This window comes from Macaca thibetana, chromosome 4 (genome assembly GCF_024542745.1).
Source record: "Macaca thibetana thibetana isolate TM-01 chromosome 4, ASM2454274v1, whole genome shotgun sequence".
In the NCBI taxonomy this organism is placed as follows: domain Eukaryota; kingdom Metazoa; phylum Chordata; class Mammalia; order Primates; family Cercopithecidae; genus Macaca; species Macaca thibetana.
This window is the reverse complement of record NC_065581.1, coordinates 134,315,657-134,340,856: the sequence shown is the minus strand read 5'-3', so window position 1 is coordinate 134,340,856 and position 25,200 is coordinate 134,315,657. Positions and strand designations below refer to the sequence as shown.

General features: G+C 39.2%; 1 protein-coding gene across 23 annotated transcripts in view; it reads right to left on the bottom strand.

The window, feature by feature from the left end:
* Positions 1–25,200, bottom strand: part of EPB41L2 (erythrocyte membrane protein band 4.1 like 2) — a 227,599-nt gene that overhangs the window by 137,437 nt on the left and 64,962 nt on the right. The window contains exon 1 of one of the 23 annotated variants that reach the window (XM_050786321.1): positions 3,551–3,815. The exons of the other annotated variants lie outside the window; for them this stretch is intronic. The gene's annotated coding sequence lies outside the window, so the exon portion shown is untranslated. Of the gene's footprint in view, positions 1–3,550; positions 3,816–25,200 lie in introns of those variants that run through there. 23 annotated transcript variants of the gene reach the window in all.

The window sequence follows — 25,200 nt, the reverse complement described above, 5'->3', positions numbered from 1 at the left end:
ATATGAGATTACTTGATGGGTTATTAGCAAAGAAGTATACAAACAAGGTCCAGTGTCATTTACTCATTTCCAATATGATTTAAATACATTTGAGTACATAAAATATATAGGTTGAAACATCTACAAAGGTCTTAATATTTTAAAATTGTTATTATATGAATTTATATGTATTACATCTATTTTGAGAAGACCGAAAAAAGTCAAGTTTCAACAATGTCTCATTATTTCATTAAAACAGGAAATCAGGTTTATCCTCCAAAAGTTAATTTTAAAATATTCAAGGAAGTTGGTTAAGGTTAGGAAGGGAACACTTTCCCTACATTTGTGTATGTGAGTTTGTGTAGACACAGAATTTTATCTTAAACCCAGTATCATCTGACTTTAAAAAATCATCCTACCTCCTACTTTATGAGGACAAAGAATGCGTAAGACATAAAGAACCCCATAATCTAATGAGTCACTAATGGCTCGAAAACCTTAAGAGACACAAACTCTAGGCAGAAAGTACAATTATCAATATCACAGAAAAGACAATGAGGAAGAAGAATTCCTTTTGGTCATCTCACTTCTGCCCATTTAGCCCCCATCTGTAAAGTGATTATCATCTATCCTACTAAGAAAAGAAGCAGACAACACAATTTTCTGGAAAAAAACTAAAATAACCTAAAAAGTATTCAGAAGAAATTTTTTTTAAAATCTCTGGCCGGGCATGGTGGCTCATGCCTGTAATCCCAGCACTTTGGGAGGCCAACACGGGTGGATCACCTGAGGTCAGGCGTTCAAGACCATCCTGGCCAACATGGTGAAACCCCGTCTCTACTAAAAATACAAAAAAAATTAGCTGGGCACAGTAGCATGTGCCTATAATCCCAGCTACTCGGGAGGCTGAGGCAGGAGAAACACTTGAGTCTGGGAGGCAGAGGCTGCAGTGAACCAAGATTGTGCCATTGCACTCCAGCCTAGGTGACAGAACAAGACTCCGTCTTCAAAACAAAACAAAACAAAACAAAAAACAGAACTCTTTTTATTCTGATTGTACAGGGAATCCAATCTTCTCATCTACCAATTGTCATGCAAGATTACTTCCTGAACAAATATGGACAGGAGTTCCATGACTCTTCAATATGGATGAACTTCCCAATCAGTCTATAACATTTTTTTAACATTTTTAAAAATGGTCCACATTTCATAGGATCATTGATACTGACGTATCTGATGTAGGCAGAAAAAATAATTTTTTTCACTAGCACGTTGGCTCTAATGTGCAAGTTCTTCTTTGACCACATACCACAGTTTAACTTCTCTCAGGCTCTAAACCAGAATAATGTATACAACTACACATGCGTCACCTGCAAAATTTCTTCCCTACCAGACATCTTAGCAAGATTAGACTCACATGTTCAATTACATTAAAAACAATTACATTTTTAAGATGTAATGTTGAAAAGTACTGTAGATTTATGGGACTCTAGGAAAGAAAGACACTGCATGACCTCAGATTTTTACAGGGGGTATGGAGAGAAAGTGGGAGCAGGTACAGAAGGAGGTAAATAGATAAAGAATAAAAGAGTGGTGGCTGAGAATCTCTAATCAAAAAGTTACTGTTTTCAACCAAAGAAGCATCTAAAAAGTATCAGGATAAAACTCTTAAATCCTTTTTGTTTGCTTTTAATTAACTACAAAAGTCAAAAGCACCACTTTTTAAATTACACAATCAGACCAGTATAGTAATCCAGCAGGTACATTAAACCGTATTATTTTTATTCTACTTTATGTCTAAGAAATATGTGCTGAATTCCTGCTTTACACCAGACACTGGTCTCGGCCCTAAGGACCTAGGGAAAGTTCTTGCCCACAAGAGTCTACTGGACATTTACAGTCTAGCAGGAAGTCAGACACATAAACAAATCATTACACCTTATGTGATAAGGGCTGTAAGACAGGTACAAGAAGGGCACAAAGGAAATGGTCACCTCCTTTCGGTGGTCAAGGAAAGCTTTATAAAGATTACAATTATAGGATCATTCTTCTCTCACACTTTGAATGAGCAGATGCTACCACTAGGTCATAATGACACCCACTTTGCCTTAGGGATTAAAGAAATAAAACAAAAGCACCTACCACAAATTCCACTACATACAAAGCAGAAACAACAATCTTGCTAGCAGCTGTATAATACTGTAGATATGACTGAGCAAAATGGAATTTGTAGAGAATCAAAGTAGTTCAGAGCTAAAAAGGATCTCAATGTTCACGTACCTCTACCTCTTGCCTTTAATTAGATGGGAAATCTAAGGCCCAGAAGTCAGATTATTTACATAGCAAATCAGTAGCAAGATCTCACCAGGCTAGATGTCAGATTCTTACCAATAATCCCAATGCCTTTTCCTGTAGCAAACTGTCCTGCCTGGATGAGAAGGGGAGACACACTGTTAAGGAGAGAAAAAAGAATAGAGACCCTTCATTGTTGTCCAAGGGCCAGAAGAAACAAAACAGCCCTGAGACTGGGAATTCCAAGAGACCTACAATGCTCCCCAGCTCTGCTCCAACTTCTGTACCCAAGAAAAATGCTATAACCTCCCTCCTCCCCCAAAATTGTAAGTCTCCAAAAATAAAAGGGCAACTGACAAGAAATATCTACACTTCTTAACCTTAAGGAACATCAAACATAGTCAAATAGCTTAGATATATTCCCATGTTGCCATTTAGCTACATGTATAAAATAAAAGTAGCAGCTGCTAACCTACCTATATAATGGGATTGAAAGGATCAAAAACGAACCATAATAGCTACTGGTAAAGTGCAAAACACTAAATGAATGCAATTTACTGTTAAACACAGAATTTCCATGGTCAAAAGATTCATCTACGCCTTTTCCCCTAAAAGTGGTGGAAGGTATCATTATGGTTTAACTTCATTTTTAAAAAGTAAACATTAATGTATAATAATTTCCCACCAATCCAATGTATCTATTTCTTTCTCAACTTGTAGAAAGAAAATTATATCCCCACCCCAACCCACCCCCTATAATTTCCCTTCTTTCTTTTCTCTCCTTTACTTTAAGACAGCCACCACCATTCCAAGAGGCTCTGCTAGAACCATATAAACATCAAACGTGTAAACACAAAGCTTTCATCAAAAAACACGTTGTATAAAATTGAATGCTGCTTCTACCAGGGCAAGCTGGGGAAACGTTAAGGTGTATGTAATAAGCAAGGCACAGCTACAAACCCAGAGTGTGCTGGGGAGGTACAGCCCCAGTCTGGGGCCCTCTCCTCACTTCACCTGTCTCGCTATCCTCCTCCTGCCTGATATATGATCTGCAATGGTGTGGCCACTTGTTGAGAACCCAGTGTACTTCCCATCCTTCATAACTTTATTAGCTCTCCATAATTTGAGACTACAGCTCTGTAGCTTCACTTTCAAAACCTAATTCTCTAAACTTGAATTAGAAAATCCTAACCACAAGTGCCAAGATGTTCTCAATCCACAACCATACCTACTCAAAACAATAAATAAAAAATATCTAATATCAAGCCATTATACTCACCATTACCTCTGCCCATGAAATCTTGATTTTAATACTGTACTTCTGGGTTTTGTAAAGATCCATTCATTCCATGAGGAATTGCTTTGAGCTTGCTGATAGCTGCTGAGGATACAGACCTGTGTAAAATGTGGCTCTAGTGGTGTGACAGTAGGGTATTTAAATAGCTAACTGCAAAGAGAATAAGAGCTATGATGGAAGCATAAACAATTTAACAGTTAACAGACTTGATGAAGAAAGAATGCTTCCCGAGGTGACACTTGACCTGACCTTGAAGGATAAGAAGGAGCTTACTGGGCTTATTATAAGTGGGTAGAAGCACACTCCTCACCGTGGGAACAGTAAGTGAAGGACACAGAATCATGAAAGATAAATGTGTTGTAGAGAACAGTGAGAACTTCAACGGCCTGGAACACAGGGTGGGGAGTAGAGGAGACAGGACAAGGGAAGCAACACCCAAATAATGCATGATCAATATGCTAAGCTCAGATGTTTTTACTCTATCCTGCAGGCAATTTTTTAAAAAGCTATTAACTTTGTATTTCTGGAAGATAACTTTGGCAGCCATGTGAGACCAATTGACACAATGAAAGGAAACTGACTGGCTGGGCGTGGTGGCTCATGCCTATAACCCCAGCACTTTGGGAGGCTGAGGTGGTTGGACCACTTCAGGTCAAAAGTTTGAGACCAGCCTGGCCAACATAGCGAAACTCCATCTCTCCTAAAAATACAAATTATTAGCCAGACATGGTGGCACACACCTGTAATCCCAGCTACTTGGGAGGCTGAGACATGAGAATTGCTTGAACCCAGGAGGCGGCAGCTGCAGTGAGCCAAGATCGTGCCACTGCACTACAGCCTGGGTGACGGAGCGAGACTATCAAAAAAAAAAAAAAAAAAAAAAAAAAAAAAGGAAACTCGTTAAGATGATGCTCCAGGGATCCAGGAGACTAAGATAGAAGCAATAAGAATGCAAATGAAGAGATGGTGTCAATAAATATTTAATGGGTAAAATGAATGGGACTTGATAATTAACTGGATGGTGGGAGTAACGAAAAATAAAGCTCCCAGGTTCCTGAGAGTCAACGGTTAGATGGTGGTACCATGAAGTTAGAAAGAGACTTCCAAACAAAGTAAAAATCAGAAAGAAAGGAAGCAAAAGCTTCCACTTTGAATGCATCTGGGCTGAAAATGTGTGACATCCAGGTGGAAATCCGAATATGGTTGAAGGTGTGTGTCTGAATGACAGAGCCTGGGTTTCCAGACTGAGATGTGGAATTGCTCAGCCAATCAGCATTATCAGAGGTAGATGAAACTGTAGAGAAAGCAAACAGTAGGATAAATGCTCACCAAAAATCCCCAGGCAGAGAGACCAAAGAACCTATCAAGAAGGCTAAAAGGCACTAAGAGAAAGAAAACCAAGAAAGTACTGACAAGAAAGAAGAGTCTAACAGGGAGGCATGGTCAACAGGGGCAAGGGCAGATTGCTTCAGGGAACAATAAGGGTTAAAAGGGTCACAAGATTGCTGCTAACCTCAAAGAGCAAGTTCAGTGGCTAGGAGAAGAAAAAGCTAATGGCTACAGATAAAATATCAGAAGAGGGGAGGGAAAGAGATAAGTGAAAATTAATATCTGAAGTTTAGCAATGAGAAAAGGTCAAGTAATAACTACAAAGAGTCTAAGATTGAGGGGAGATGTACGTTTAGGCTGTTTTTGTTTGGTGCAGTCTTTCGGTGGGAGAGAGAGAGAGGAGAGGTTGAAGACACAAAGGAGAAACAAAGGAAAATGAATGGCATGTAGTTCAAAAAAGATGGAGGAAAAGGATCAAAACCACAGAGAAGAGTTTAACCTTCAATAGCAGGAGGAACATCCTGACCCCACAGGCCAAAGAGAACAGTAATGGGAGATAGACATGGGCTCGGAGAGGAAGGGGTTTAAGGAAGCTAACAACTTTGGAGCATTTTGTTAAATAAAATTTACAGGAGGCCATTGTTTTGGACTAGCCTCCTGCACTAGGCTCCAGCAGACCATATCACACCAGAATGGAGCCAGGTAATCAAACTAAACTCTGAAACGGGGCAGTTTTTTAAAAAGGAAGAAAGAAATTCACAACAACCAATCCAAAAGGGAAGGCATAAGGAAGTCCCCTCTGTTTTAACGCTATAAGAAAAGTCACTTTGAAACAACCAACATGCGTTTGTTCTCTGTTTCTGCTTCCCTCAGCTCTTTTCTGTCTATAAAAGCAACTTCCTCTGTTCAGCTTATCGGACATTCGTTCTATTTTATAGAATGAGGTGTTGCTCCAGTCTTGAATGGCAAATAAAAACCAATTAAAATCTTTAAACTAAATTTGCTGTAATTTTAACAATGTAAAGGAAAAAAACTAAGGAGAAAGGGGGAAATTTTGGAGAAAATACGGTCAATCACCTAGAATATATTCAATGATAATTCTCCTAGCATTTATATAAACATATGGCTTAAAACAGTTTAGGCCGAACAATTTTCAATATGAGAAGTAATTGGTGTTTGAAACTCTTCTTATATAGTAACTTGATTTGTAAATCAATATCTATTAAGTAAGTTACCCAGGAGAATAATCAAATGAGTGCCAATCTCCTTATCAGTACAGAGGCAGAAAAGTTGTTAAAAATAATTCACTGAAATTGCAAAGTTTGGGGAAGGGTATTTTGTTTTCATCATAGTGTGTGCGAAGGGCTTGACTAAATTTATTTCATTAGATACAATACCTACAACTGTAGCTCCTATTCTCAAACTGTGAAGCCTGTGTCTCAATAAAATGCCAGTTTAAAAGACAAGATAATGAAGACCACCATCACCACCAGAACTCCATAAGAATATGTGAAAGGTTATAAAACAAAACTCCTTTTATAGGGTTGAATCCTTTCCAGGGTGGGCCTTTAAGACATTCTGACAGTGCACACAAATACTATCTCTGGAACAAAACCAAAAAGGCACAGCTGCAAGACATCTTCCACTGAAGTTGTAACTGACTCAATAGCAGTTCTTCCTTTGAGCAAGAGAGTCTATAAAAGCCAGAAGCAGAGCTGTTTTCCCCTACAAACTGTTTAGTGGAACTGTCTTCTACTGATCCAAATTGTAGCTTTATTAAAAAGCTAAAATAGCATGTCCATTTAAATTGGTAAAAGAAAATATAAATAAAATTTGAAGATAAAAAGCATATGTGGTTTTCATTATGCAAAATCCCCAACTGAACCAAAATTGTGCTAAAATATATAAAGCTATACATTTTTAAAATTATAACTTATCACCATCACCAGCAGGAAATTTGAATTTATTATAACATAATTATTTTTTCAAACTACTAAGGAATAATGGTGATTTTAAAAGTTTAGATGATTAGCATTCATATTCAGAACACTGATTTATTTTGAGCTTTATTTCATTTAAACTTATATCTGGATATTTATGACAGCTAAGAATAAAAAAAAAAAAAAACCAAAGGCATTTTTAAGTCAATTAGGAATAACTCCGACACAAGAAACACAATTTAAGTAATCAAATCAATGCTTTATTTTGTGATGCTTTCAATACTGTAGTTTTGACTATGTTTCTATAGCAACACCAACAAATACTTCTTCTGCAGCCAAGATGAAAACCAATAACCACTTCTCCAGTTTATTTCTATTGTGGCTTCCAACAACAACAACAAAAAAATCAGCCTTTCCAAACCTCATTCCATAAACTTCAAAACCTAAGGCTTAACTATATAACAGTTGCAGTTAACCACAAGTGTCAGATATTCTCCAAGTCTTCGGAAGGGAAGTTAATGACAAAGAGGGTATAATTCTATTACCTTTTTGACAACAATTCATTCAGAATAACAAACAAAAAAACAATAGGGGGAAATAAAGTAATGACCAACAAACGACTTATTTGGAACATTATCTAAATTCTAGAGAAACGGAACACTGAAAACTTTGTGTAAAAACGTAAAGCACTCAATATTCCAAGAAATATGCAACGTTCTCTGCAGAAGTTTCAGACTTGCTTTCAAAAACCATTTTTTGTTGGAGTCACTGTCTTGAAGAAAATATTTTACTAATAATAAAAGACCTACCTACCTGGTGAGAAAACTTTCTGCTAAATGCTTTACAAACATATTTATGCTTCAAAATATCTCTGTAAGGCACATATTATCAAGTTCATTCTGTAGTCAAAGAAAATGAGGCTCAGAGAAATTACATAACTTCCCTTAATAAGCATAAAATGCAAAAATCATACAGTGGTTAATCAACAGTCCTGGAGTTCGACAAACCTGAATTTGATTCTGGCTCAACCGCCTAACAACCATGTCTAAATCCAATTCTAGTTTATGTGAGATACATTCTTGACATCACACCATGATGCTTATATAGCCTGAACTACAAAAAGCAGCCTTTAGGTAAACAGCCTCACCTTCCAGTGTCTCACATTTGCCCACAAGACTTTACTATCATCATCAGGACTTTATTCAACTGTTTCCACTCTAGTACCATAAAGTTCTCAAAAAGATTTCATAAGAGAAACCAGGAACAGCAAATGAAATTTGCAGATGTTTCTACCTTCCAAATACATATATATGTATCAACAGAGGCTTGCCTGGCATTTAATGTTACTGGCTAGATATATCAGTATATGCCTTTCTTCGAACAGGAAGAACTACAGTAATGTGTCAACGAGGATCATGTTTTTGAGAAATGTATCCTTAAGGTGATTTCATCCTTATGCAAGCATCATAGAATGTACTTACAACGTACATGGCATAGCCTACTACACATCTAGGCTAGATGGCATAGTCTATTACTTCTAGGCTACAAACTGGTACGGCATGTTACTATACACTTGTACACTACTATAGACTTTTTTTTTTTTTGAGACAATCTTGAGTTCACCTTAAAGTTCACCCAGGCTGCAGTGCAGTGGTGTGATCATGGCTCTCTGCCTCAACCTCCCAGGCTCCAGTGATCCTCCCACCTCAACCTCCCAAGTAGCTGGGACTACAGGCACACACCACCTGCTCTGCTGATTTTTTTATTTTTTTGTAGAGATGGGATTGCACCATGTTTTGCAGGCTGGTCTCAAGTTTCTGGGCTCAAGCAATCCTCCTGCCTAGACCTCTCAAAGTGCAGGGATTACTGGCATGGGATACCATGTCCAGCCTGACTATAGACTTTATAAACACTGTACACTTAGGCCACATTAAATTTTTTTAAATATTTTTATTCGATGAATTAACCTTAGCTTACTGTCTTTTTACTTTATAAACTTGCATTTTTAAAGCTTTTTTTACTCTTGTAACACTTAGCTTAAAATGCAAATATATTGTACAGCTTTACAAAAATATCCTTTCGTTAAATCCCTATTCTATAAGCTTTTTTCTATTTTTAAACTTTTTTGTTAAAAACTAAGATAAAAACACACATACTAGCATAGGTCCCTACAGGGTCAGAATCATCACTATCACTGTCTTCTACCTCCATATCTGGTGCTACTAGAAGGTTGGCAGGGGCAATAACAGGGAGCTATCATCTCCCATGATAACAATGCCTTCTTCTTAAACACCTCCTGAAGGACATGCCTGAATCTATTTCACAGTTAAAGTTTGTTTTGTGTAAGTGGAACAAGTATATTCTAAAATAGTGATAAAAAGTATAGTAAATACACAAACCAGTAAAATAATCATCTATCATTATCAAGTATTATGTACTGTACCTAATTGTATGTGCTAGATCTTTATAAGATTGGCTGTACAGTAGGTTTGTTAACACCAACATCACCACAAACATGTGAGAGTAATGCATTGTGCTATGACAGTACCATGGGAACAGTGTCACCAGATAATACGAATTCTTCTCCTCCACTATAATCTTATGGGACCTCCATCCTGTATGTGGTCTGTTGTTGACCAAAATGTTGTTATGTATCACATGACTGTATTTGGGGAGATCAGAGAAGTCCAAATGAAAAGGTATCTCTATAAACTTGAGGTAACTGTAAATGCATTTTTTAAAAAGATGCCTAAAGGACTACCAACACATACATCAGGTTTCCCAGAACAGTTCTGGTTTCAAATATTCTGTCCCACTGTCTCCTTAAGAAAATACATACATTCTAGATCATACTTATCCTTTCTATTTTTTAATTGAAACAATATAATCACCAGATTTAGGGGCTTGGGACCAAGAGATTACTATTGGTTAGAAGGTGAATAGAAGAAACTCGAATAAAACTCTGAAAGGGAGACTGAATTGCCATTGGTAGGAAAAAGGGACAGGAACATTCAAGAGAGATGGGAACAGTCCTAAGGCAGGGTGAAGATGCAAACTGGACAACATGCCCTCAAAGATCTTGGTGATAGTGACAGGAGGCAGCCAAATGCCTAGACAGACAGGGGCAGGTCCCCAGTGAACCCTCACCTTCAAGCCAAAAAAACCAGCCTGAAAGCTGAAAGACCAGGACTGCTAGTCCTGAATGAAACGCATAACCCAGAGTGAGATCTTCTGTTCCTGTTTGCCCACCCTTTCCCAGCTGATTCTTTCTGAATAATGCTTTTTAACCAACTGAATGTAGTCTTTTCCAATCCTACCTATGACCGGCCTCTACCCCACTCTGAGCCCATAAAAGCCCCACACTCAGCCGCATTTCGGGAGGGCTTTCCACCTTCAAGTAGTAACACTACCCAGCATCTCCTCTCCACTGAAAGCTATTTTCCTCACTCAGTAAAGCTCCCTGCCTTGCTCACTCTTCGACTGTCAGTGTACCTCCTTCTTCTTGGGTACAGGACAAGAACTCAGGAACCAGTGTGTGGGACAAGACCTCGGGAACCAGTGCGTAAGCTAGATTCAACCTGGACGGGCCAAGTGAAAGGGACATCTCCTACAGCAGGTAGCATGACCAAGTGAGGTCCAGATGGGACATCACAAGTTGAAGGTCCCTGGCTTGCAAAGTGACCAGGAAAAGAATCCTGTGTCATTGGGGAGTAAGAGTTGGTGAGCCGGGCAGCAAAATGACCACTGTCACTGGATCAGAATTATATACAAAGATAAATCAGAGGTAATGCTGAAATATGACAGCCAGAAAGACTGCTGAGGGCTTTGAAGAACAGAAAAAGAACTTTGGGCTAAAGAATATAGGTGAGAAGCTCCTTGCAGATGTTTTTCTTTTGTTTTGCTTTTTTGGTAGCAGCATGGAGATTGGTAGCAGCTTGGAGATATACAAGTCACCCATTTTGGGTGTACGATTAAATGGTTTTGAGTATAGTCACAGAGTCGTACAACCAACACCACAAACAATTTTAGACCACATTTATCACCCAAAAAAGAAACCCTTTCTAACCCATTCTATGGGGCCTGATACAAAAGCCAAACAAAACCACCACAAGAAAAGAAAACTAAAGACCAACACCCTTATAAACATACAGGCAAAAATCCTTGGCAAAACACTGGCAAACCAAATCCAGCAGGATATTAAAGGATCTTATATCGTGGCCAAGTGGGATTTATTCCAGAAATACAAGAGTAGTGCAACAAAAGAAAATTAATCGATAAACCATATTAATAGAGATGAAGCAGGGAAACCCACATGATCACCTCAATAGACACAGAAAAAGCATTTGAAAAAAGCCAGCATCCTTTTCACAGTAAAAATACTCAAAAAACTAGGAGTAATATTTCTCCAAGGAAGATATACAAGTGGCCAATCATAACATGAAAAGATATTAAATATCATTAGTCATTAGAAAATGGAAATCAAAATCACATTCAGATACCGCTTCAAACCCACTAGGATAGCAATGTTTAAAAAATAAAAAAGAAGTGTTGGTAAGGATTTGGAGAATTCGAATCCTTACCCATTGCTGGCAGGAATGTAAAATGGTGTAGCAGATTCAGAAGCTTCTAGGGAAAGTGAGGAGTGGGAAGTGACTACTTAAGAGGTACAGGACTTTTTTTCTGGAGAAGATAAAAATGTTCTGAGATAGTAGTAATGGTTGAACATTTCAAATGTAATAAAAACCGCTGAACTGTATATTTTAAAATGGGTAAAATAATAAATTTATGTTATATGATTTTGATCTCATTAAAGAAAAAAGAAACCTCATACTCCAGCTGTCACACCACATTATCCCCAGCAATCACTAATCTACTTTCTGTTTCTATAAATGTCCTGATCCTGGACATTTTACATAAATGGATTCTTATATGTGGCCTTTTGTGTCTGGTTTCTTTCACTTATGTTTTCAAGGGTCATACATGTTATAATATATCAGTACTTCCTTCATTTGTATGCCCCAATAATATTAAATACTATGGCTGCATCACAGGGTGTTTATCCGTTCATCAACTGATGGATATTTGGGTTGTGTCTGCCTTTTGGTCAGTATGAATAGCTGCTATGAAAACCCGTGTATAATTTATTGTGTGGTCATGTTTTCATTTCTGTTGAGCATATACTTAGGGGCAGAACTGCTGGATCAAATGATTATGTTAAGTTTTTGAGGACACACCAGACTACTTTCCAACATGACTGCACTTACATTCCCACCAGCAGTATACATGGGTTCCAATCTCCTGGGCCTACTGTGGCCAAGCAGGATGAACACTAAATATTGTTCTGAGGGTCAGGCATGGTGGCTCATGACTGTAATCCCAGCACTTTGGGAGGCTGAGGGAGATGGATCACTTGATTGCTGGAGTTCAAGACCAGGCTGCCCAACAGGGTGAAACCTCATCTCTACTAAAAATACAAAAATTAGCCAGGTGTGATGGCGTGCACCTGTAGTCCCAGCTACTCAGGAGGCTGAGGCAGGAGAATCACTTGAACCCGGGAGGCAGAGGTTGCAGTAAGCCGAGATCATGCCATGGAACTCTAGCCTGGACAACAGAGCAAGACTCTGTCGAATGAATGAATGAATGAATGAATGAATGAATGAATGAATGAATGTTGTTCTGAGAAGATAAACTTGGGAGCCTAAAATTGGGAAGAGTAGTCAGCAGAAACAGGAAGAATGCAGACAGAAAGGTAAATAGGCTCAGGTGGGCTAGGTGCAGTGGCTCACACCTATAATCCTAATACTCTGGGAGCCCTAAGCAGGAGGACTGCTTGAGCCCAGGGGTTCAACACCAGCCTGGGCAACATGGTGAGATCCCTATCTCTACAAAATATTTAAAAATTAGCTGAGTGTTGGTGGTGCATGCCTGTGGTCCCAGCTACTCAGGAGGCTGAGGTGGAAAAGTTGCTCGCACCCAGGAGGTGGAGGCTGCAGTGAGCCCTGACTGGGCTACTGCACTCCAGCTTGAGTGACAGAGGAAGACCCTGTCTCAAAAATAAATAAATAAAAATAGGCTCAGGTGGAAGTACCAGCCAAAATAACAACAACAAAAAAAAAGAGTAGGTATTAAACATATTTAAGAGAAAATAATCCACAGGAGTTGAAGTCTAAATAGCAGATAAAGAATAACTAAAAAATAATGCCAAGATTCAAGGCGAGAAGACTAGAAGACTGTAAGATTCTGGAACTTTCAAGTACACTGAGTTTGAAGTGATGTGACACCTAAGTTCTTAAAGAAGATTACAGAAATCAAGAGTAAAGATAATAATTTAGGGGTCACCCCAGAGGTATGAGAGATTAACCCTGATCCTATCATTTGTTACTAGTATTAATCTTAAAACTTGTTTCCAAACAAGTGACTATTCCTGAAAAGTTTTAGTAATACAAAAATACAGAAAAAGCACCCTAAAGCCAGGCTTTCCTGAGGGGTGGTGGGGGAGACTACGGCAGGGCATCCAAAGGGGCTAGAAATATATAAAAGTCTGCATAACAAGAATAGCATCAAGGTGCTGTAAGAACTAAATGTGGTAGACCAAGTCTACCTTCTTAAGAAGGTACAGTCACCTCCATGTGTCTAATGAAAAAATATTTGGAGGGAAATCTCAGTGGCAAACTAATCAACAGGCAAGATAAGTGCTAAGAATGAAGGAAAGGAGGCTGGGCAGGGTGACTCATGCCTGTAATCTCAGCAGTTTGGGAGGCCGAGGCGGGCGGATCACCTAAGGTCAGGAGTTCGAGACCAGCCTAGCCAACATGGTGAAACCCCATCTCTACTAAAAACACAAAAATAAGCTGGGCATGGTGGTGCATGCCTGTAGTCCCAGCTACTCAGGAGGCTGAGGTGGGAGAACTGCTTGAACCCAGGAGGCAGAGGTTGCAGTGAGCCAAGATCATGCCACTGCACTCCAGCCTGTGAGACAGTGAGACTCCATCTCAAAAACAAAAAAGAATGAAGGACAGGAAGCCCAATATCAGATCATTCATTGATCATTCACTCATTCAGCAAATAACTATTGATAGCCCATTAAGTGCCAGACAATTGTGGACACACATGCGATAAATGCCTTAGGTACACACACCTAATACATACTCTTTTGAACAACCTCTATTCTCCCCAATTGACTCTCTACTTGCCTTTCTCCCCTATCAGGTTACAAGCTCCACAAGGCTGTATAATGTTTAAAATAAAATATAAGGTTGACAAATAGGTAGTCATAGCCTCTGCTCTCTCTCTCTCTCAAAGAGAAGTATGCCTTTATAATTTCAATTTTGAACACAGCTTGACTGACGTATTATGGAATGGGCTGAGTAGAAAAAAGAAAAGAACAGCTGCTAAAAGAACTGTGAGAGAGTTGATATTTGGTGGGCAAGAAACTGGTTTAAAGGAGAGTGTTTGGGGTCTGCTCTATACTGTAATGAAGAATCAAAAAAGGTTAGTTGATGAAGAGAATTTTTCTTAAGTTTTGCTGTTATAACAAAACCTTTTCTTTTGCTTCTTTAGAGACTAAAAACTTAAATAGTTTGTCAATTCTTTGTCAATGTTGGGATCTGTGTTTCTTTGGTTATCAAAATTAAAACTAGGCCCTGAGTGAGCTCATCTTTATGCAAGTTACAGTATCTGAATAGGGCGAGTGTCAGTGGAACGAAGTGGACAAATTCAAGAAATATTCAATGAGTAGAATGGTAAGAAGACACATGGCCAAAGACATTCGGGAATTAAGAGAGCAAGGGAAAGCTAAAGAAAGAACAACGAGAAATGGGACAGTAAAGCCATTCACTGAAATAGTTAACAAGGAAGGACTAGGCTCTTCTGGAGGGAAGTTAATGAGTTCAATTTAGACCGGGTAACAACCACAAAAAGACATATAACTAATAAAAGACAATAGTGGATTGACCGGGCGCAGTGGCTCACACCCGTAATCCCTGCATTTTGGGAGGCCAAGATAGGCCGATCACCTGAGGTCAGGAGTTTGACACCAGCCCGGCTAAAATGGCGAAACCCTGCCTCAACTGAAAATACAAAAATTGGCTCAGTGTGGTGGTGTATGACTGCAGGTCCAGCTACTCAGGAGCTGAGGCAAGAGAATCGCTGGAACCCGGGAGGCAGAGGTTGCAGTGAGCTGAGATCGCACCACTGCACTCCAGCCTGGGCAACAAAGCAAGACTCTGTCTCAAAAAAAAAAAAAAGCCAATAGTGGAAAGACAAAATGAAGTCAGAGGAAAAACATATCTAGAGGAAGGCTGTAAAAGAGAAAAAGAAACGAAGACTAGATGGGAGAAATACATAACACATAGCAGGATGGTAGCCAAATATATCAAGAATTAAATGTAAATCGTCTCAAGATACAAATTAAAAGGCAGAGATTGTCAGACTGGTTTAAAAAGGAAGAATCAATTCTAGTCTATGTACAAGAAACCTACTTTAAAGATAAAAATATAGGAAAAGAGAGATGGTATGAAGCAGCAAATTGTGATATACAGAATTAACTTTGATGGTAAAATAAAGAGATAGCCCTAAACGGCAAAACTGAAGTGCTCTGTTTAGTTCAAGAGTGAATGTCTGTAAAAGTCTAGACAAAGATCTCATAATAATACAAATGAGTATGGTTGGTATACTATACTGAGGACATATAATTAAATGTCCTAAAGGTGCCTGTAACTTTATTAATTATAGAGGTTGCTTTTTTGTTTTTTTGTTTTTTTTGAGATGGAGTCTCACTCTGTCACCCAGGCTGGAGTGCAGTGGCAGGATTTTGGCTCACTGCAACCTCCGCTTCCCGGGTTCAAGAGATTCTCCTGCCTCAGCCCCCCAAGTAGCTGGGACTGGTGCCTGCCACCACGCTCGGCTAATTTTTTTTGTATTTTTAGTAGAGACAGAGTTTCACCATGTTAGCCAGGATAGTCTCAATCTCATGACCTCGTGATCCGCCAGCCTCAGCCTCCCAAAGTGCTGAGATTACAGGCATGAACCACCTACCAAACAATACAATCTTGGTTCAAGTCCATGACTTGGAAACATCAGTAGTTTTGAAGTTAAAATATGTCAGTTTTGTGGCTGTCATACTCCTTTTCTACCCTGATTTCCACTGCCCCATCTACCAGGTTAGTAATGTGTACCCTCACAGCTATGTCCTCTTCCACACAAACAAAACACAATGGTAGTCATATGGGAGGCAAGTAGCTTAAGAAACCAATCAGTGTGGTAAACCAAGGAGATATTTACAGGGGCTTTACAGTTTACAGAGCCGTCACCCTTTCCCAATCATATTCTAATTTAATAAATTTAAGAGGCTTTAAACATGTCTAATTCATGTTTGATACAGTAGAAAGCTCTTACTACTCGGCATCCACATTTTACTCGGCTTACCCTCATAAATCTAATCCTGCAGTATTTTGTTCCTTGACACTCAAAACACATTCGTTAAAACAGCAATGTCCAATATTATTTGAACTCCACTACGTATCTACTTTTTTTATTTTTTTACCTTTAAGCTCTGTTGGACTTGGTATAGCAACATCTTTGTACTGGTTTTTAAAATGTAAAATCATGGCCAAAAATACACAATAAACATTTTGAGGTGTTCTACTAATTATTAGGAAAGGGGAATGGGTCAACAACATGAAGATGCATATATGTTTAACATGTTGTCTTTGCTTTATTCCTCTTCAGAAAGAGATTTGGTCTTTGCAGAAGAAAAGTATAAAAAAATATTTTTTCAAGCTTTTATTTTGAGAAGACTGTGAAAAGTTCACATCCATGGTTATAATTTGTTTCTCTTGGATCTAAACATACACCCACCCATTGGCTTCAGAAAACTACTTGGACAGAAATCCTAGGAGAGTGATACTTCCTGGAAGTTTCAATTGGGGGGGGGGGAAGAAAAGAAAGAAAATCTTTCTATGGAAGGACAGCCAGTAGCAAATAATACAAATGTTAATACCAATTTATAAAAATCTATTCTTACACAAAAGATACATTCATTGACTCAACACGTTTCTTGAGTAATTATTAAGAGGGTGATTTGCAAAAGGATTCACACTCTCACATATTTGATATTGGTAAGATTCTGTTAAATATTAAGCAAAATGGTTCAGTATGAAAAATTTATGTATCCACAGTTTTGCTGGTCAAATTCCTATCACCAGCATCCTTCTCTTTCCCACTAAATTGCTGTTGACTGGCTGCCACTCAAGCAATCGGATCCCTAGGGGAAAGTCAGCAGTCTTACATCCATACCCCCCACACCCTAATAACTTAGTCTTGTAGTCGGTAGTCAATGGAACATTTTATGAGTTAATCAATAATTGTACCTAATTCATTAAGTGGTGTACAGCTACAAACCAAATCCCAGTAAAACAAACAAAAAATGAACTCAGTATAGCCATCATTCCTCATCCTTTCCTCTCTTTCTATGGGGACTCAGTTTGTTGTCCTTTCTCTGCATGTATTTCTACTACTGAAATTATCAATTCAAATTCTTTTTTTTTTTTTTTTTTTTTTTTTGAGACAGAGTCTCACTCAGTCGCCAGGCTGGAATGCAGTGGCGCCATCTCACAGCTCACTGCAACCTACGCCTCCTGGGTTCAAGCGATTCTCCTCCTGCCTCAGCCTCCCAAGTAGCTGGGACTACAAGGCCACCATACCCAGCTAATTTTTGTATTTTTAGTAGAGATGGGGTTTCACCATGTTGGCCAGGACGGTCTCGACCTCTTGATCCACCCGCCTCAGCCTCCAGCCTCCCAAAGTGCTGGGATTACAGGCATGAGTCGCGGCACCTCGCCCCAATTTGAATTCTCAGTATCAGTCTGTCTTACTGTGAACTCAGCAGCTCAGTCTTCTTACTCACCTTTGAATCCCTAGCTGGGCACACAGTAAGACTGGGCACCAATTTATTTCATAATAAGGAAAAACAAATACCAAAGATAGTTCCTTAAATCTGTATTCTCAATCTTTGTGTTATTATAGTGGTAAGCATAATGAATTTAATTGGCAACAACAAAATTCACTATTACAATTAAATATTTGATCCTAGTCACCTTTATAATACCCCAAAAAGGTATATATACCACCAGGTGTTACCGCACAGAGAGAAACACAAGATCATTACTGGACCCAGAAATGACATCTAGTAGCTATAGATAAAAGAAATACGAAATGAGGCTTCCTCGGCCCAGGGAAATTAGGTAATCTTCTGGGAAACCCAGCATATATTTCTGAAACACAGATACTTGTAATTGCCTCTGCAAGGCTCTTGTATGGGTTCAAACCCTGAGAGCCCGCCAACAAACAACACGAGACGGTGTGTAGCAACACGCTGTTTTAATGAGCGCCTGGGTGCAGGCGGGCTGAGGCTTAAAATGGCGTCAGCACCAAAGAGGACGGGGCAGGGGTTTTATAGTCTCCTGAAAACAGGAAGTGTCTCAGTCTGACATAACTGCTACGTAGTACCCAGACGGCCTCCCTCTCCATCTTCAGGGGGTATGTGTCTTCCGGCCAGCTCTCTTCCTGCTTCTGCTATCTTGCTGACGCACGCTGGCTGCTGGAGCAAGTGACCTTGCTCCTTGGGACTGGGCCTGAGGAGGGAGGAGTTATTCATTCCCTTAAGCTTCCAGGGCCCGGGGAGAATCTTTCATTCCTGTCTATTTGGTTATAGCAAAGGTAAAGCAGAGTAGGTTGCCCCAGTGTTAATTTTTTAAAAATATACTGGCCTACCTGCCACCATCAGGGTTACCCTTGGCTTGGATGAAAAATTTTTAAAAACCAACCCAAGCTTCCAGGTATATGGTTAAAAATAGGCAGTATATGACCAAACCTAACAATAGCTCTGTTACCGATTTTAAGCCACAGTATACCGGGAATAAAACTTGGGGTTGGGAAAAACATCATAAAGTTATTTGTGAGTTTATGGTGCACACATTCACAAATCACAAGGCTGTGAAAGAGACATCTAGTAGATGGCAAACCAACCCAGCAGGGAGTCTCTACCACTCCAGCAAAATCCACTGGCGGAGTAAGCAGGATGCCAAGAATGTGAAAGACTAAAATGGGCTAACAGTAATGTAGCCCCTTTTCCAAGATGACCCTGAGCTGTAACACAGTGCGTGAAGGAACCAGGGGCAGTTAGATCTGATCAGGAATCACACTTCAAGGACAAGCTGAGACCCAGAAAATCACTTACCTGATCATCTACCCACGAGCCATACAACTAATGACGTATAGAACTGGGATATGGCTGTGGAACAGGAGAGGGCAGGGCAGAGTATGTCCTGGGGAAAACCTAACGCTGGGACTCACCACTGACACACGGACTGGATAGAAATGGAACCAGAGGAATGAACAGCCCCTGCAGACTGCATTCTATGAAAAAAGACGGCCTCCAGGTGCAACAGGTCAACTGGACTTTGCATGGTCTGCCCCAGGCAACAAAAGGACTGTGTCTACAGTTGTACCTATAAAAGCTGAAGCATGACGGACAAGGACATATCTATGACTACACTCACTGAAAGGATACACATGTTTATATATTATACTTAAATATATAGAAAAGTATACGTACTGTGAAAAACATAAATCTTGGGGCCCCCAAATCACTAAGCCAAAAGGAAAAGTCAAGCTGGGAATTGCTTAGGGCAAACCTGACTCCCATTCTTTTTAAAGTCACCGATCTGCTCCCTGAGATAAATGCATATCCGATTGCCTCCTTTGGAGAGGATAATCAGAAACTCAAAAGAATGCAACCATTTGTCTCTTATCTACCTATGACCAGGAATCTCCCTCCCCACTGAGTTGTCCCACCTTTGCTTCAAGTTGTCCTGCCCCACCTTTCCAGATAGAACCTATATTCATCTTACATATGTTGACTGATGTCTTATGTCTCTCTAAAATATGTAAAACAGGCCGGCCGGGCATGGTGGCTCACACCTGCTATCCCAGCACTTTGGGAGGCCAAGGCGGGCAGATCACGAGGTCAGGAGATTGGGACCATCCTGGTTAACACGGTGAAACCCATCTCTACTAAAAATACAAAAACTTAGCCGGGCATGGTGACAGGCGCCTGTAGTCCCAGCTACTCGGGAAGCTGAGGCAGGAGAATGGCATGAACCCAGGAGGCGGAGCTTGCAGTGAGCCGAGATTGCGCCACTGCACTCCGGCCTGGGCGACAGAGCGAGACTTCGTCTCAAAAAAAATGCCTAGGCAGGCAGATCATCTGAGGTCAGGAATTCGAGTCCTGCCTGGCCAATATGGTGAAATCACTCTAGCCTGGGTGACAGAGTGAGACCCTGTTTCAAAAATAGTAATAAAACAAAATGTATAAAACCAAACTGTGCTCTGACCACCATAGGCACATGTCGTCAGGACTTCCTGGGGCTGTGTCATGGGTGCAGGTTTTCAACCTTGGCAAAACAAGATTTCTAAATTGACTGAGACCTGTCTCAAATATTCAGGGTTCATAGTACATACTATATATCTGAACAAAAAGGTGAAATGTAGCACTCATAAAAATTAACTTAGCTGCCATACTTAACTTTCCCTTTGTCATGATCTGCCTGATCCTTTCCTCCTCCTATGGTTGACCTCACTCTCATGATTTAGACTAGCTCTGTTCAAGCAGTTTGAGTTCAGCCATATTTTGGAATGCTGTCATATCCTGCTTCCCAATCATTGTCTATCTCCTCCCACTGTCCCCATAAAATTCCAGGTTAACCATATTGGAACATATAAATTCAACAGCACAGTTATGAATAGATAAGGAAACTTGTTTTTCCTGTTCTATTATCTGTATATCATAAGTAAATATTCTTCCCATTGGACCTCAGAGTAATAAGGGAGCCAGAGATACTTTGTCTCTTCTGGGGAGAGGGACTGGCCCCAGTATCTGAGTCTCCTTGGAGGGTTTCCTCTCACTTATACCCCTTAGCTACAAAAGAACATCCATATAAAGAGTTGGTTTCTGCCATAAAGTTTACTGTAACAGGATCTGTCCGGTACCAATTGTGTATTTATCTTTAAAAGACACAGATGGAATGGCACGACCAAGAGCTTGGAATCATTCTATAAAACAAGCCCAACTGATGCCCAGACATAAACAAACACTGGAACCCGCCCCAGATGACAGGAGTCAGGCGAGCACAGAATCAGCTCTTGTTGCAAATCAGTGAGCCGGCTCTCCAGGACAGGTCAGGGCTTATGTGATCAGATCTTTACTTGCTCCAAAGCCTTCTTAAGAGTTATAATACAGACTTGTTACACTTATATGATCCTGGAAAACATCCAGAATGACTAGCCTATGTCTTTCTGACACACATCTTCTGTAGGCAATAAATATACACACTTTCTACAAACTGTGAACTTTCAAACGAGTCCATCTAATGAACGAATGAATGCCCTACAGATTAACACTTCCAAAAGTAAGTCCTACTACCTTAAGAATTTGTGGCGATGCATCACCCTATTTTGCAAAGGGAAAACAAATGAGTTAAAAAGGATAATGCTGTTGTTTTAACCTATGCGAACATATTTACAGACAAGAGACTAGAAATGTTCAACCAAAATGGTAACGGTAATTATTCCTGAAATGTGGGTACCTGGAAATTTTGCTTTATTTGCATTTTTCTGTTACCAAGTTTTCTGCACTGAACATGTGTTATAATTTTCAAAAATTTAAATAAACTCCATTAAAATTTAAAAATGTAGAGTTTTCACCCTTTACTCTGTACTCCTTAACAGTTTTAAGGGCAGTATAAAACAGGATAACTAAGTCCCAGCAAAGTTATAATAAACTGGTATTGTGCCATGTGGTATAGATTTACCAAAAACACAGAGCTACATTCATACTATTCCTCTTTGAGCTTGGCACTATACACAAGAAATCACTGGACTCTGAGAAGCTTTCAGACACTGTTACATCAGAGGACTTTTCTTTAAGTTAGATTTTAACTGGATTTAGAAGAATGAAAGGAATTTCCTGGATTTTATCACAGCAATTTCCCAGGAGATTTTTCCCTCAGTTCTTAATACAAGGATTAAAGCCACTTAGCAAATTAGAGAGCGTACTTGCCACTTAAAACGCTATTAAGATCATGTAAATTAAGAGGTCTTTAAAAAGCAATACACATCAACAAAAGACTTAAGAGTTCCTGCTCAGAAGTTGTTTTAACAGTTTCCTATGAAGGTAGTCAAAAAGCATCAACCATCTGAGGTCACATCTAAGTGTAGGGGGCATCTACTTTCAGACCACACAGAGCTATGAAGGGATCAGGGAACACATATCTACATTAGATCAAGAAAGAGCCTTTCTTTGTTATATGACAAGTGTTACTGTCGAATTTTCTCTAAGACTTCATTAAAATATCAAGCACAATACATGCACAATTTAACACAGCACAAGGCGGACAGGGACATATTTTTCAGGACTGCAAAATGGCATCTGCAGAATGTCTCAAAGGGGTGACAAAGGCACTTCTTTAGCTGTAACAAAGAGAACAATGTTTCCAGTAGGACACTACAGGACTATTGCATTTCAGGGGGGAAAAAGCAGTGAAAATTAACACAAAACAGAGCTAAATATGGAGAATGACAGTCTGTAGGGAAGAATTAAAAGAAACTATTGAGGACACAAGTTTCACTCATTATTGTATATAAGAGCACCTAATGTTTTAAAAATCGAGTAATTGCAAATGTTAAGTTTGCAAATAAAATTATAACTAAAAAAAGCACAAAATAACCTTATCAATTGAATTAATTTTGGATTCATAAGTCCTGTATTTCTATAATTCCTGTTAAAAGGTAGTTTATAAACAAGCGATAACAGTATTATGATAAGCAATCTATGTGTATCATTTCATTTAATTTCTCATGACTACTCTACGAGAAATGTACTACCAATGACTCCATTTTACAAGTAAGGAAATTGAAGCTTAGAGATATAACATAGCTCAGCATCAGGCAGATTTGAATTTCAATTCCAACTCCTTCACTTACTAGCTATGAGACTTTGACTTTCTTTCCAAGATACTTTAAATTCCAAGACTAGGAAAATCAAACAATTATCACATGGATTAAGGACAAATTATTTTCAAAAATGGGACAAGAACTTTCCTGTAACATCATACAAAAATGGAGCTAGTTGCTTAAGGAATTGGGGGCGTAGGGGAAATTGGGATATACCCACCCAAGACCAACCAAGTAACACTTTCAAAACACTGTTAAAAGAGTAGCTTAAGAATGCCTTAGGAAAAAAACGAAGAGAAGGAATGATGAGAGTTAGGATTAATTACAAAATAAATATCATGTCTGAATAGACTGGATGGAGAAAGATGATAATCAAGATACTAAACTGATTATTCCTCACTTTATCTGAGGTTTATGTGCTTAGTTATCTTTAGTGGACAGTACTCTAAAAAACTATTTGATGACTTCTATATTGTGCAAAACAACTTCAGTCATAGTTACAAACAGTAGACTCTGATTACAGTAAATAAAACCAGTAAATAAGTTAGCAACAGGTAAATTTTTCTCCCTATGACTATTTGTTTCATAAATTGTCAATCCTAGTTTGAATCCCAGAACACTGTTACCCAACTAATCTTCCTAAACTCCAGTTCTGATCATATCATTCATCTGTGCAGGAAACCTCAGTGAATCCACTGAGTGAGGAAAGCAAACCCAGAAAGCAATTCTTCCACCTCGAATAGAGTCCTCCACACTCTGGCCTGACTCTCCTTTTCCAGATTTATGCTCAGTTCTGCCCGGGATGAATGCTATCATTCTGGAGGTAAAAGCCACTGTCTCCAGGCTCAATCCTCAAGCCTCTTCTCAAAAGGCAGCCACCCAAGTAGAATGCCCATCATCACAAGCACCACTGTAGAGTCCAGTTACCAGGCTATGACTTGCCTGCCTACCTCAGCTCAATGCTGTTCTTCTCTCTCCCAGATGCCACAGCATCCCCTACCCTGTGTACTATACACGAGAAATCCAGTGGAAGTACTATACACGAGAAATCACTGGACTTCTCAGAATCTCACTCTGAGAAGTCCAGTGATTTCTCGTGTATAGTACTTTCCTACACTCAGGCCCAATGCACCCATCTTATCCACCTTACCAAACAAGTCTGTCTTAAATTACTATGATTAGGATATTGTAAAAAGCTGTGCATTTCCTTGCCTACACTCAGGCCCAATGCACCCATCTTATCCACCTTACCAAACAAGTCTGTCTTACTTATCTCTGTATGCACCACAGCAACCAAACATACCCTTTTGCACAAAGTTCTACTTAATATACGTTGGGCAGAAAGAAACGATAAGAAAAATCCAGCATGCCTAAGTTTTCAAACCATTCTAGGCATTATAATCTTACTTTTCTATTATCCAAGATAATCATCTTAATGATTCAATAAAGTTATTGTAATATTAAGTCAAACAGCACTCTACTGGAACAAATATTATTTCAGCCCATTTGTAGTAAGAAATCTCATGTCATCTTTTAAGATTCCTATTAAGAAAATGTGGGAAGCATGGTATTTACTATCTTCACCCTGCATGATTGCTTCTCATGGATTAAGATTGGCCTACTGGGTCACTAGCTTCAAAAGATATCAAATTCTAAGAAAAGCAAGAAGAAACTAGAAATGTCTCTAGAAGACATGCTAAAATTAATTTGGCGGGTATACAATCCTCCTGAATCATAGTAATTTTAGATCTGGAAAGGACCCAAGAAAATAACTTAGCTAACCCTTTACTGTGCAGATATTAGAGAATCAAAGAAATTTTAGACTGAGCTAACAGACTGAAATAGCAGCTTTTTACAATATCCTAAGCAAAGGCAGAAACCTAACCTCCTGGCAAAAAAAATAGTTGCCAGGTATTTCTCATTTGCATAAACATGTTAAATCAACCAGGCAATGAGCTGAAATCAATTAGGTGATAAGCTCACGTTTCTGAATGAATTTACCCCTCAGTGTTTTCTCAAATGGAGCTCATTTTTGCCAAATACACTTTCCTCTTGTTATCTTTGTCTTCCCAATGCATCTCTCACTGTGGACCTTCCAATTTCCTATAGATGTAAATACCATATAAAGATGTGGAATAGTGGCTTTGTAAAAAACAAAAAAAAATACAAGCATCACTATAATCTCTCATCCGTGTATAACATTTACGAGACTGGGGTAGGGGGGATCTTCTTCCTTCACTGCTCAAGTTGGTACTAAAATCACAGCAGAAAATAGGAACGCAGAATGCCTGGAAAAGTGAAGGGTGCCTATCCAGGAAAGCTCACAACTGAGGCATAAGACAAGAAATCCGC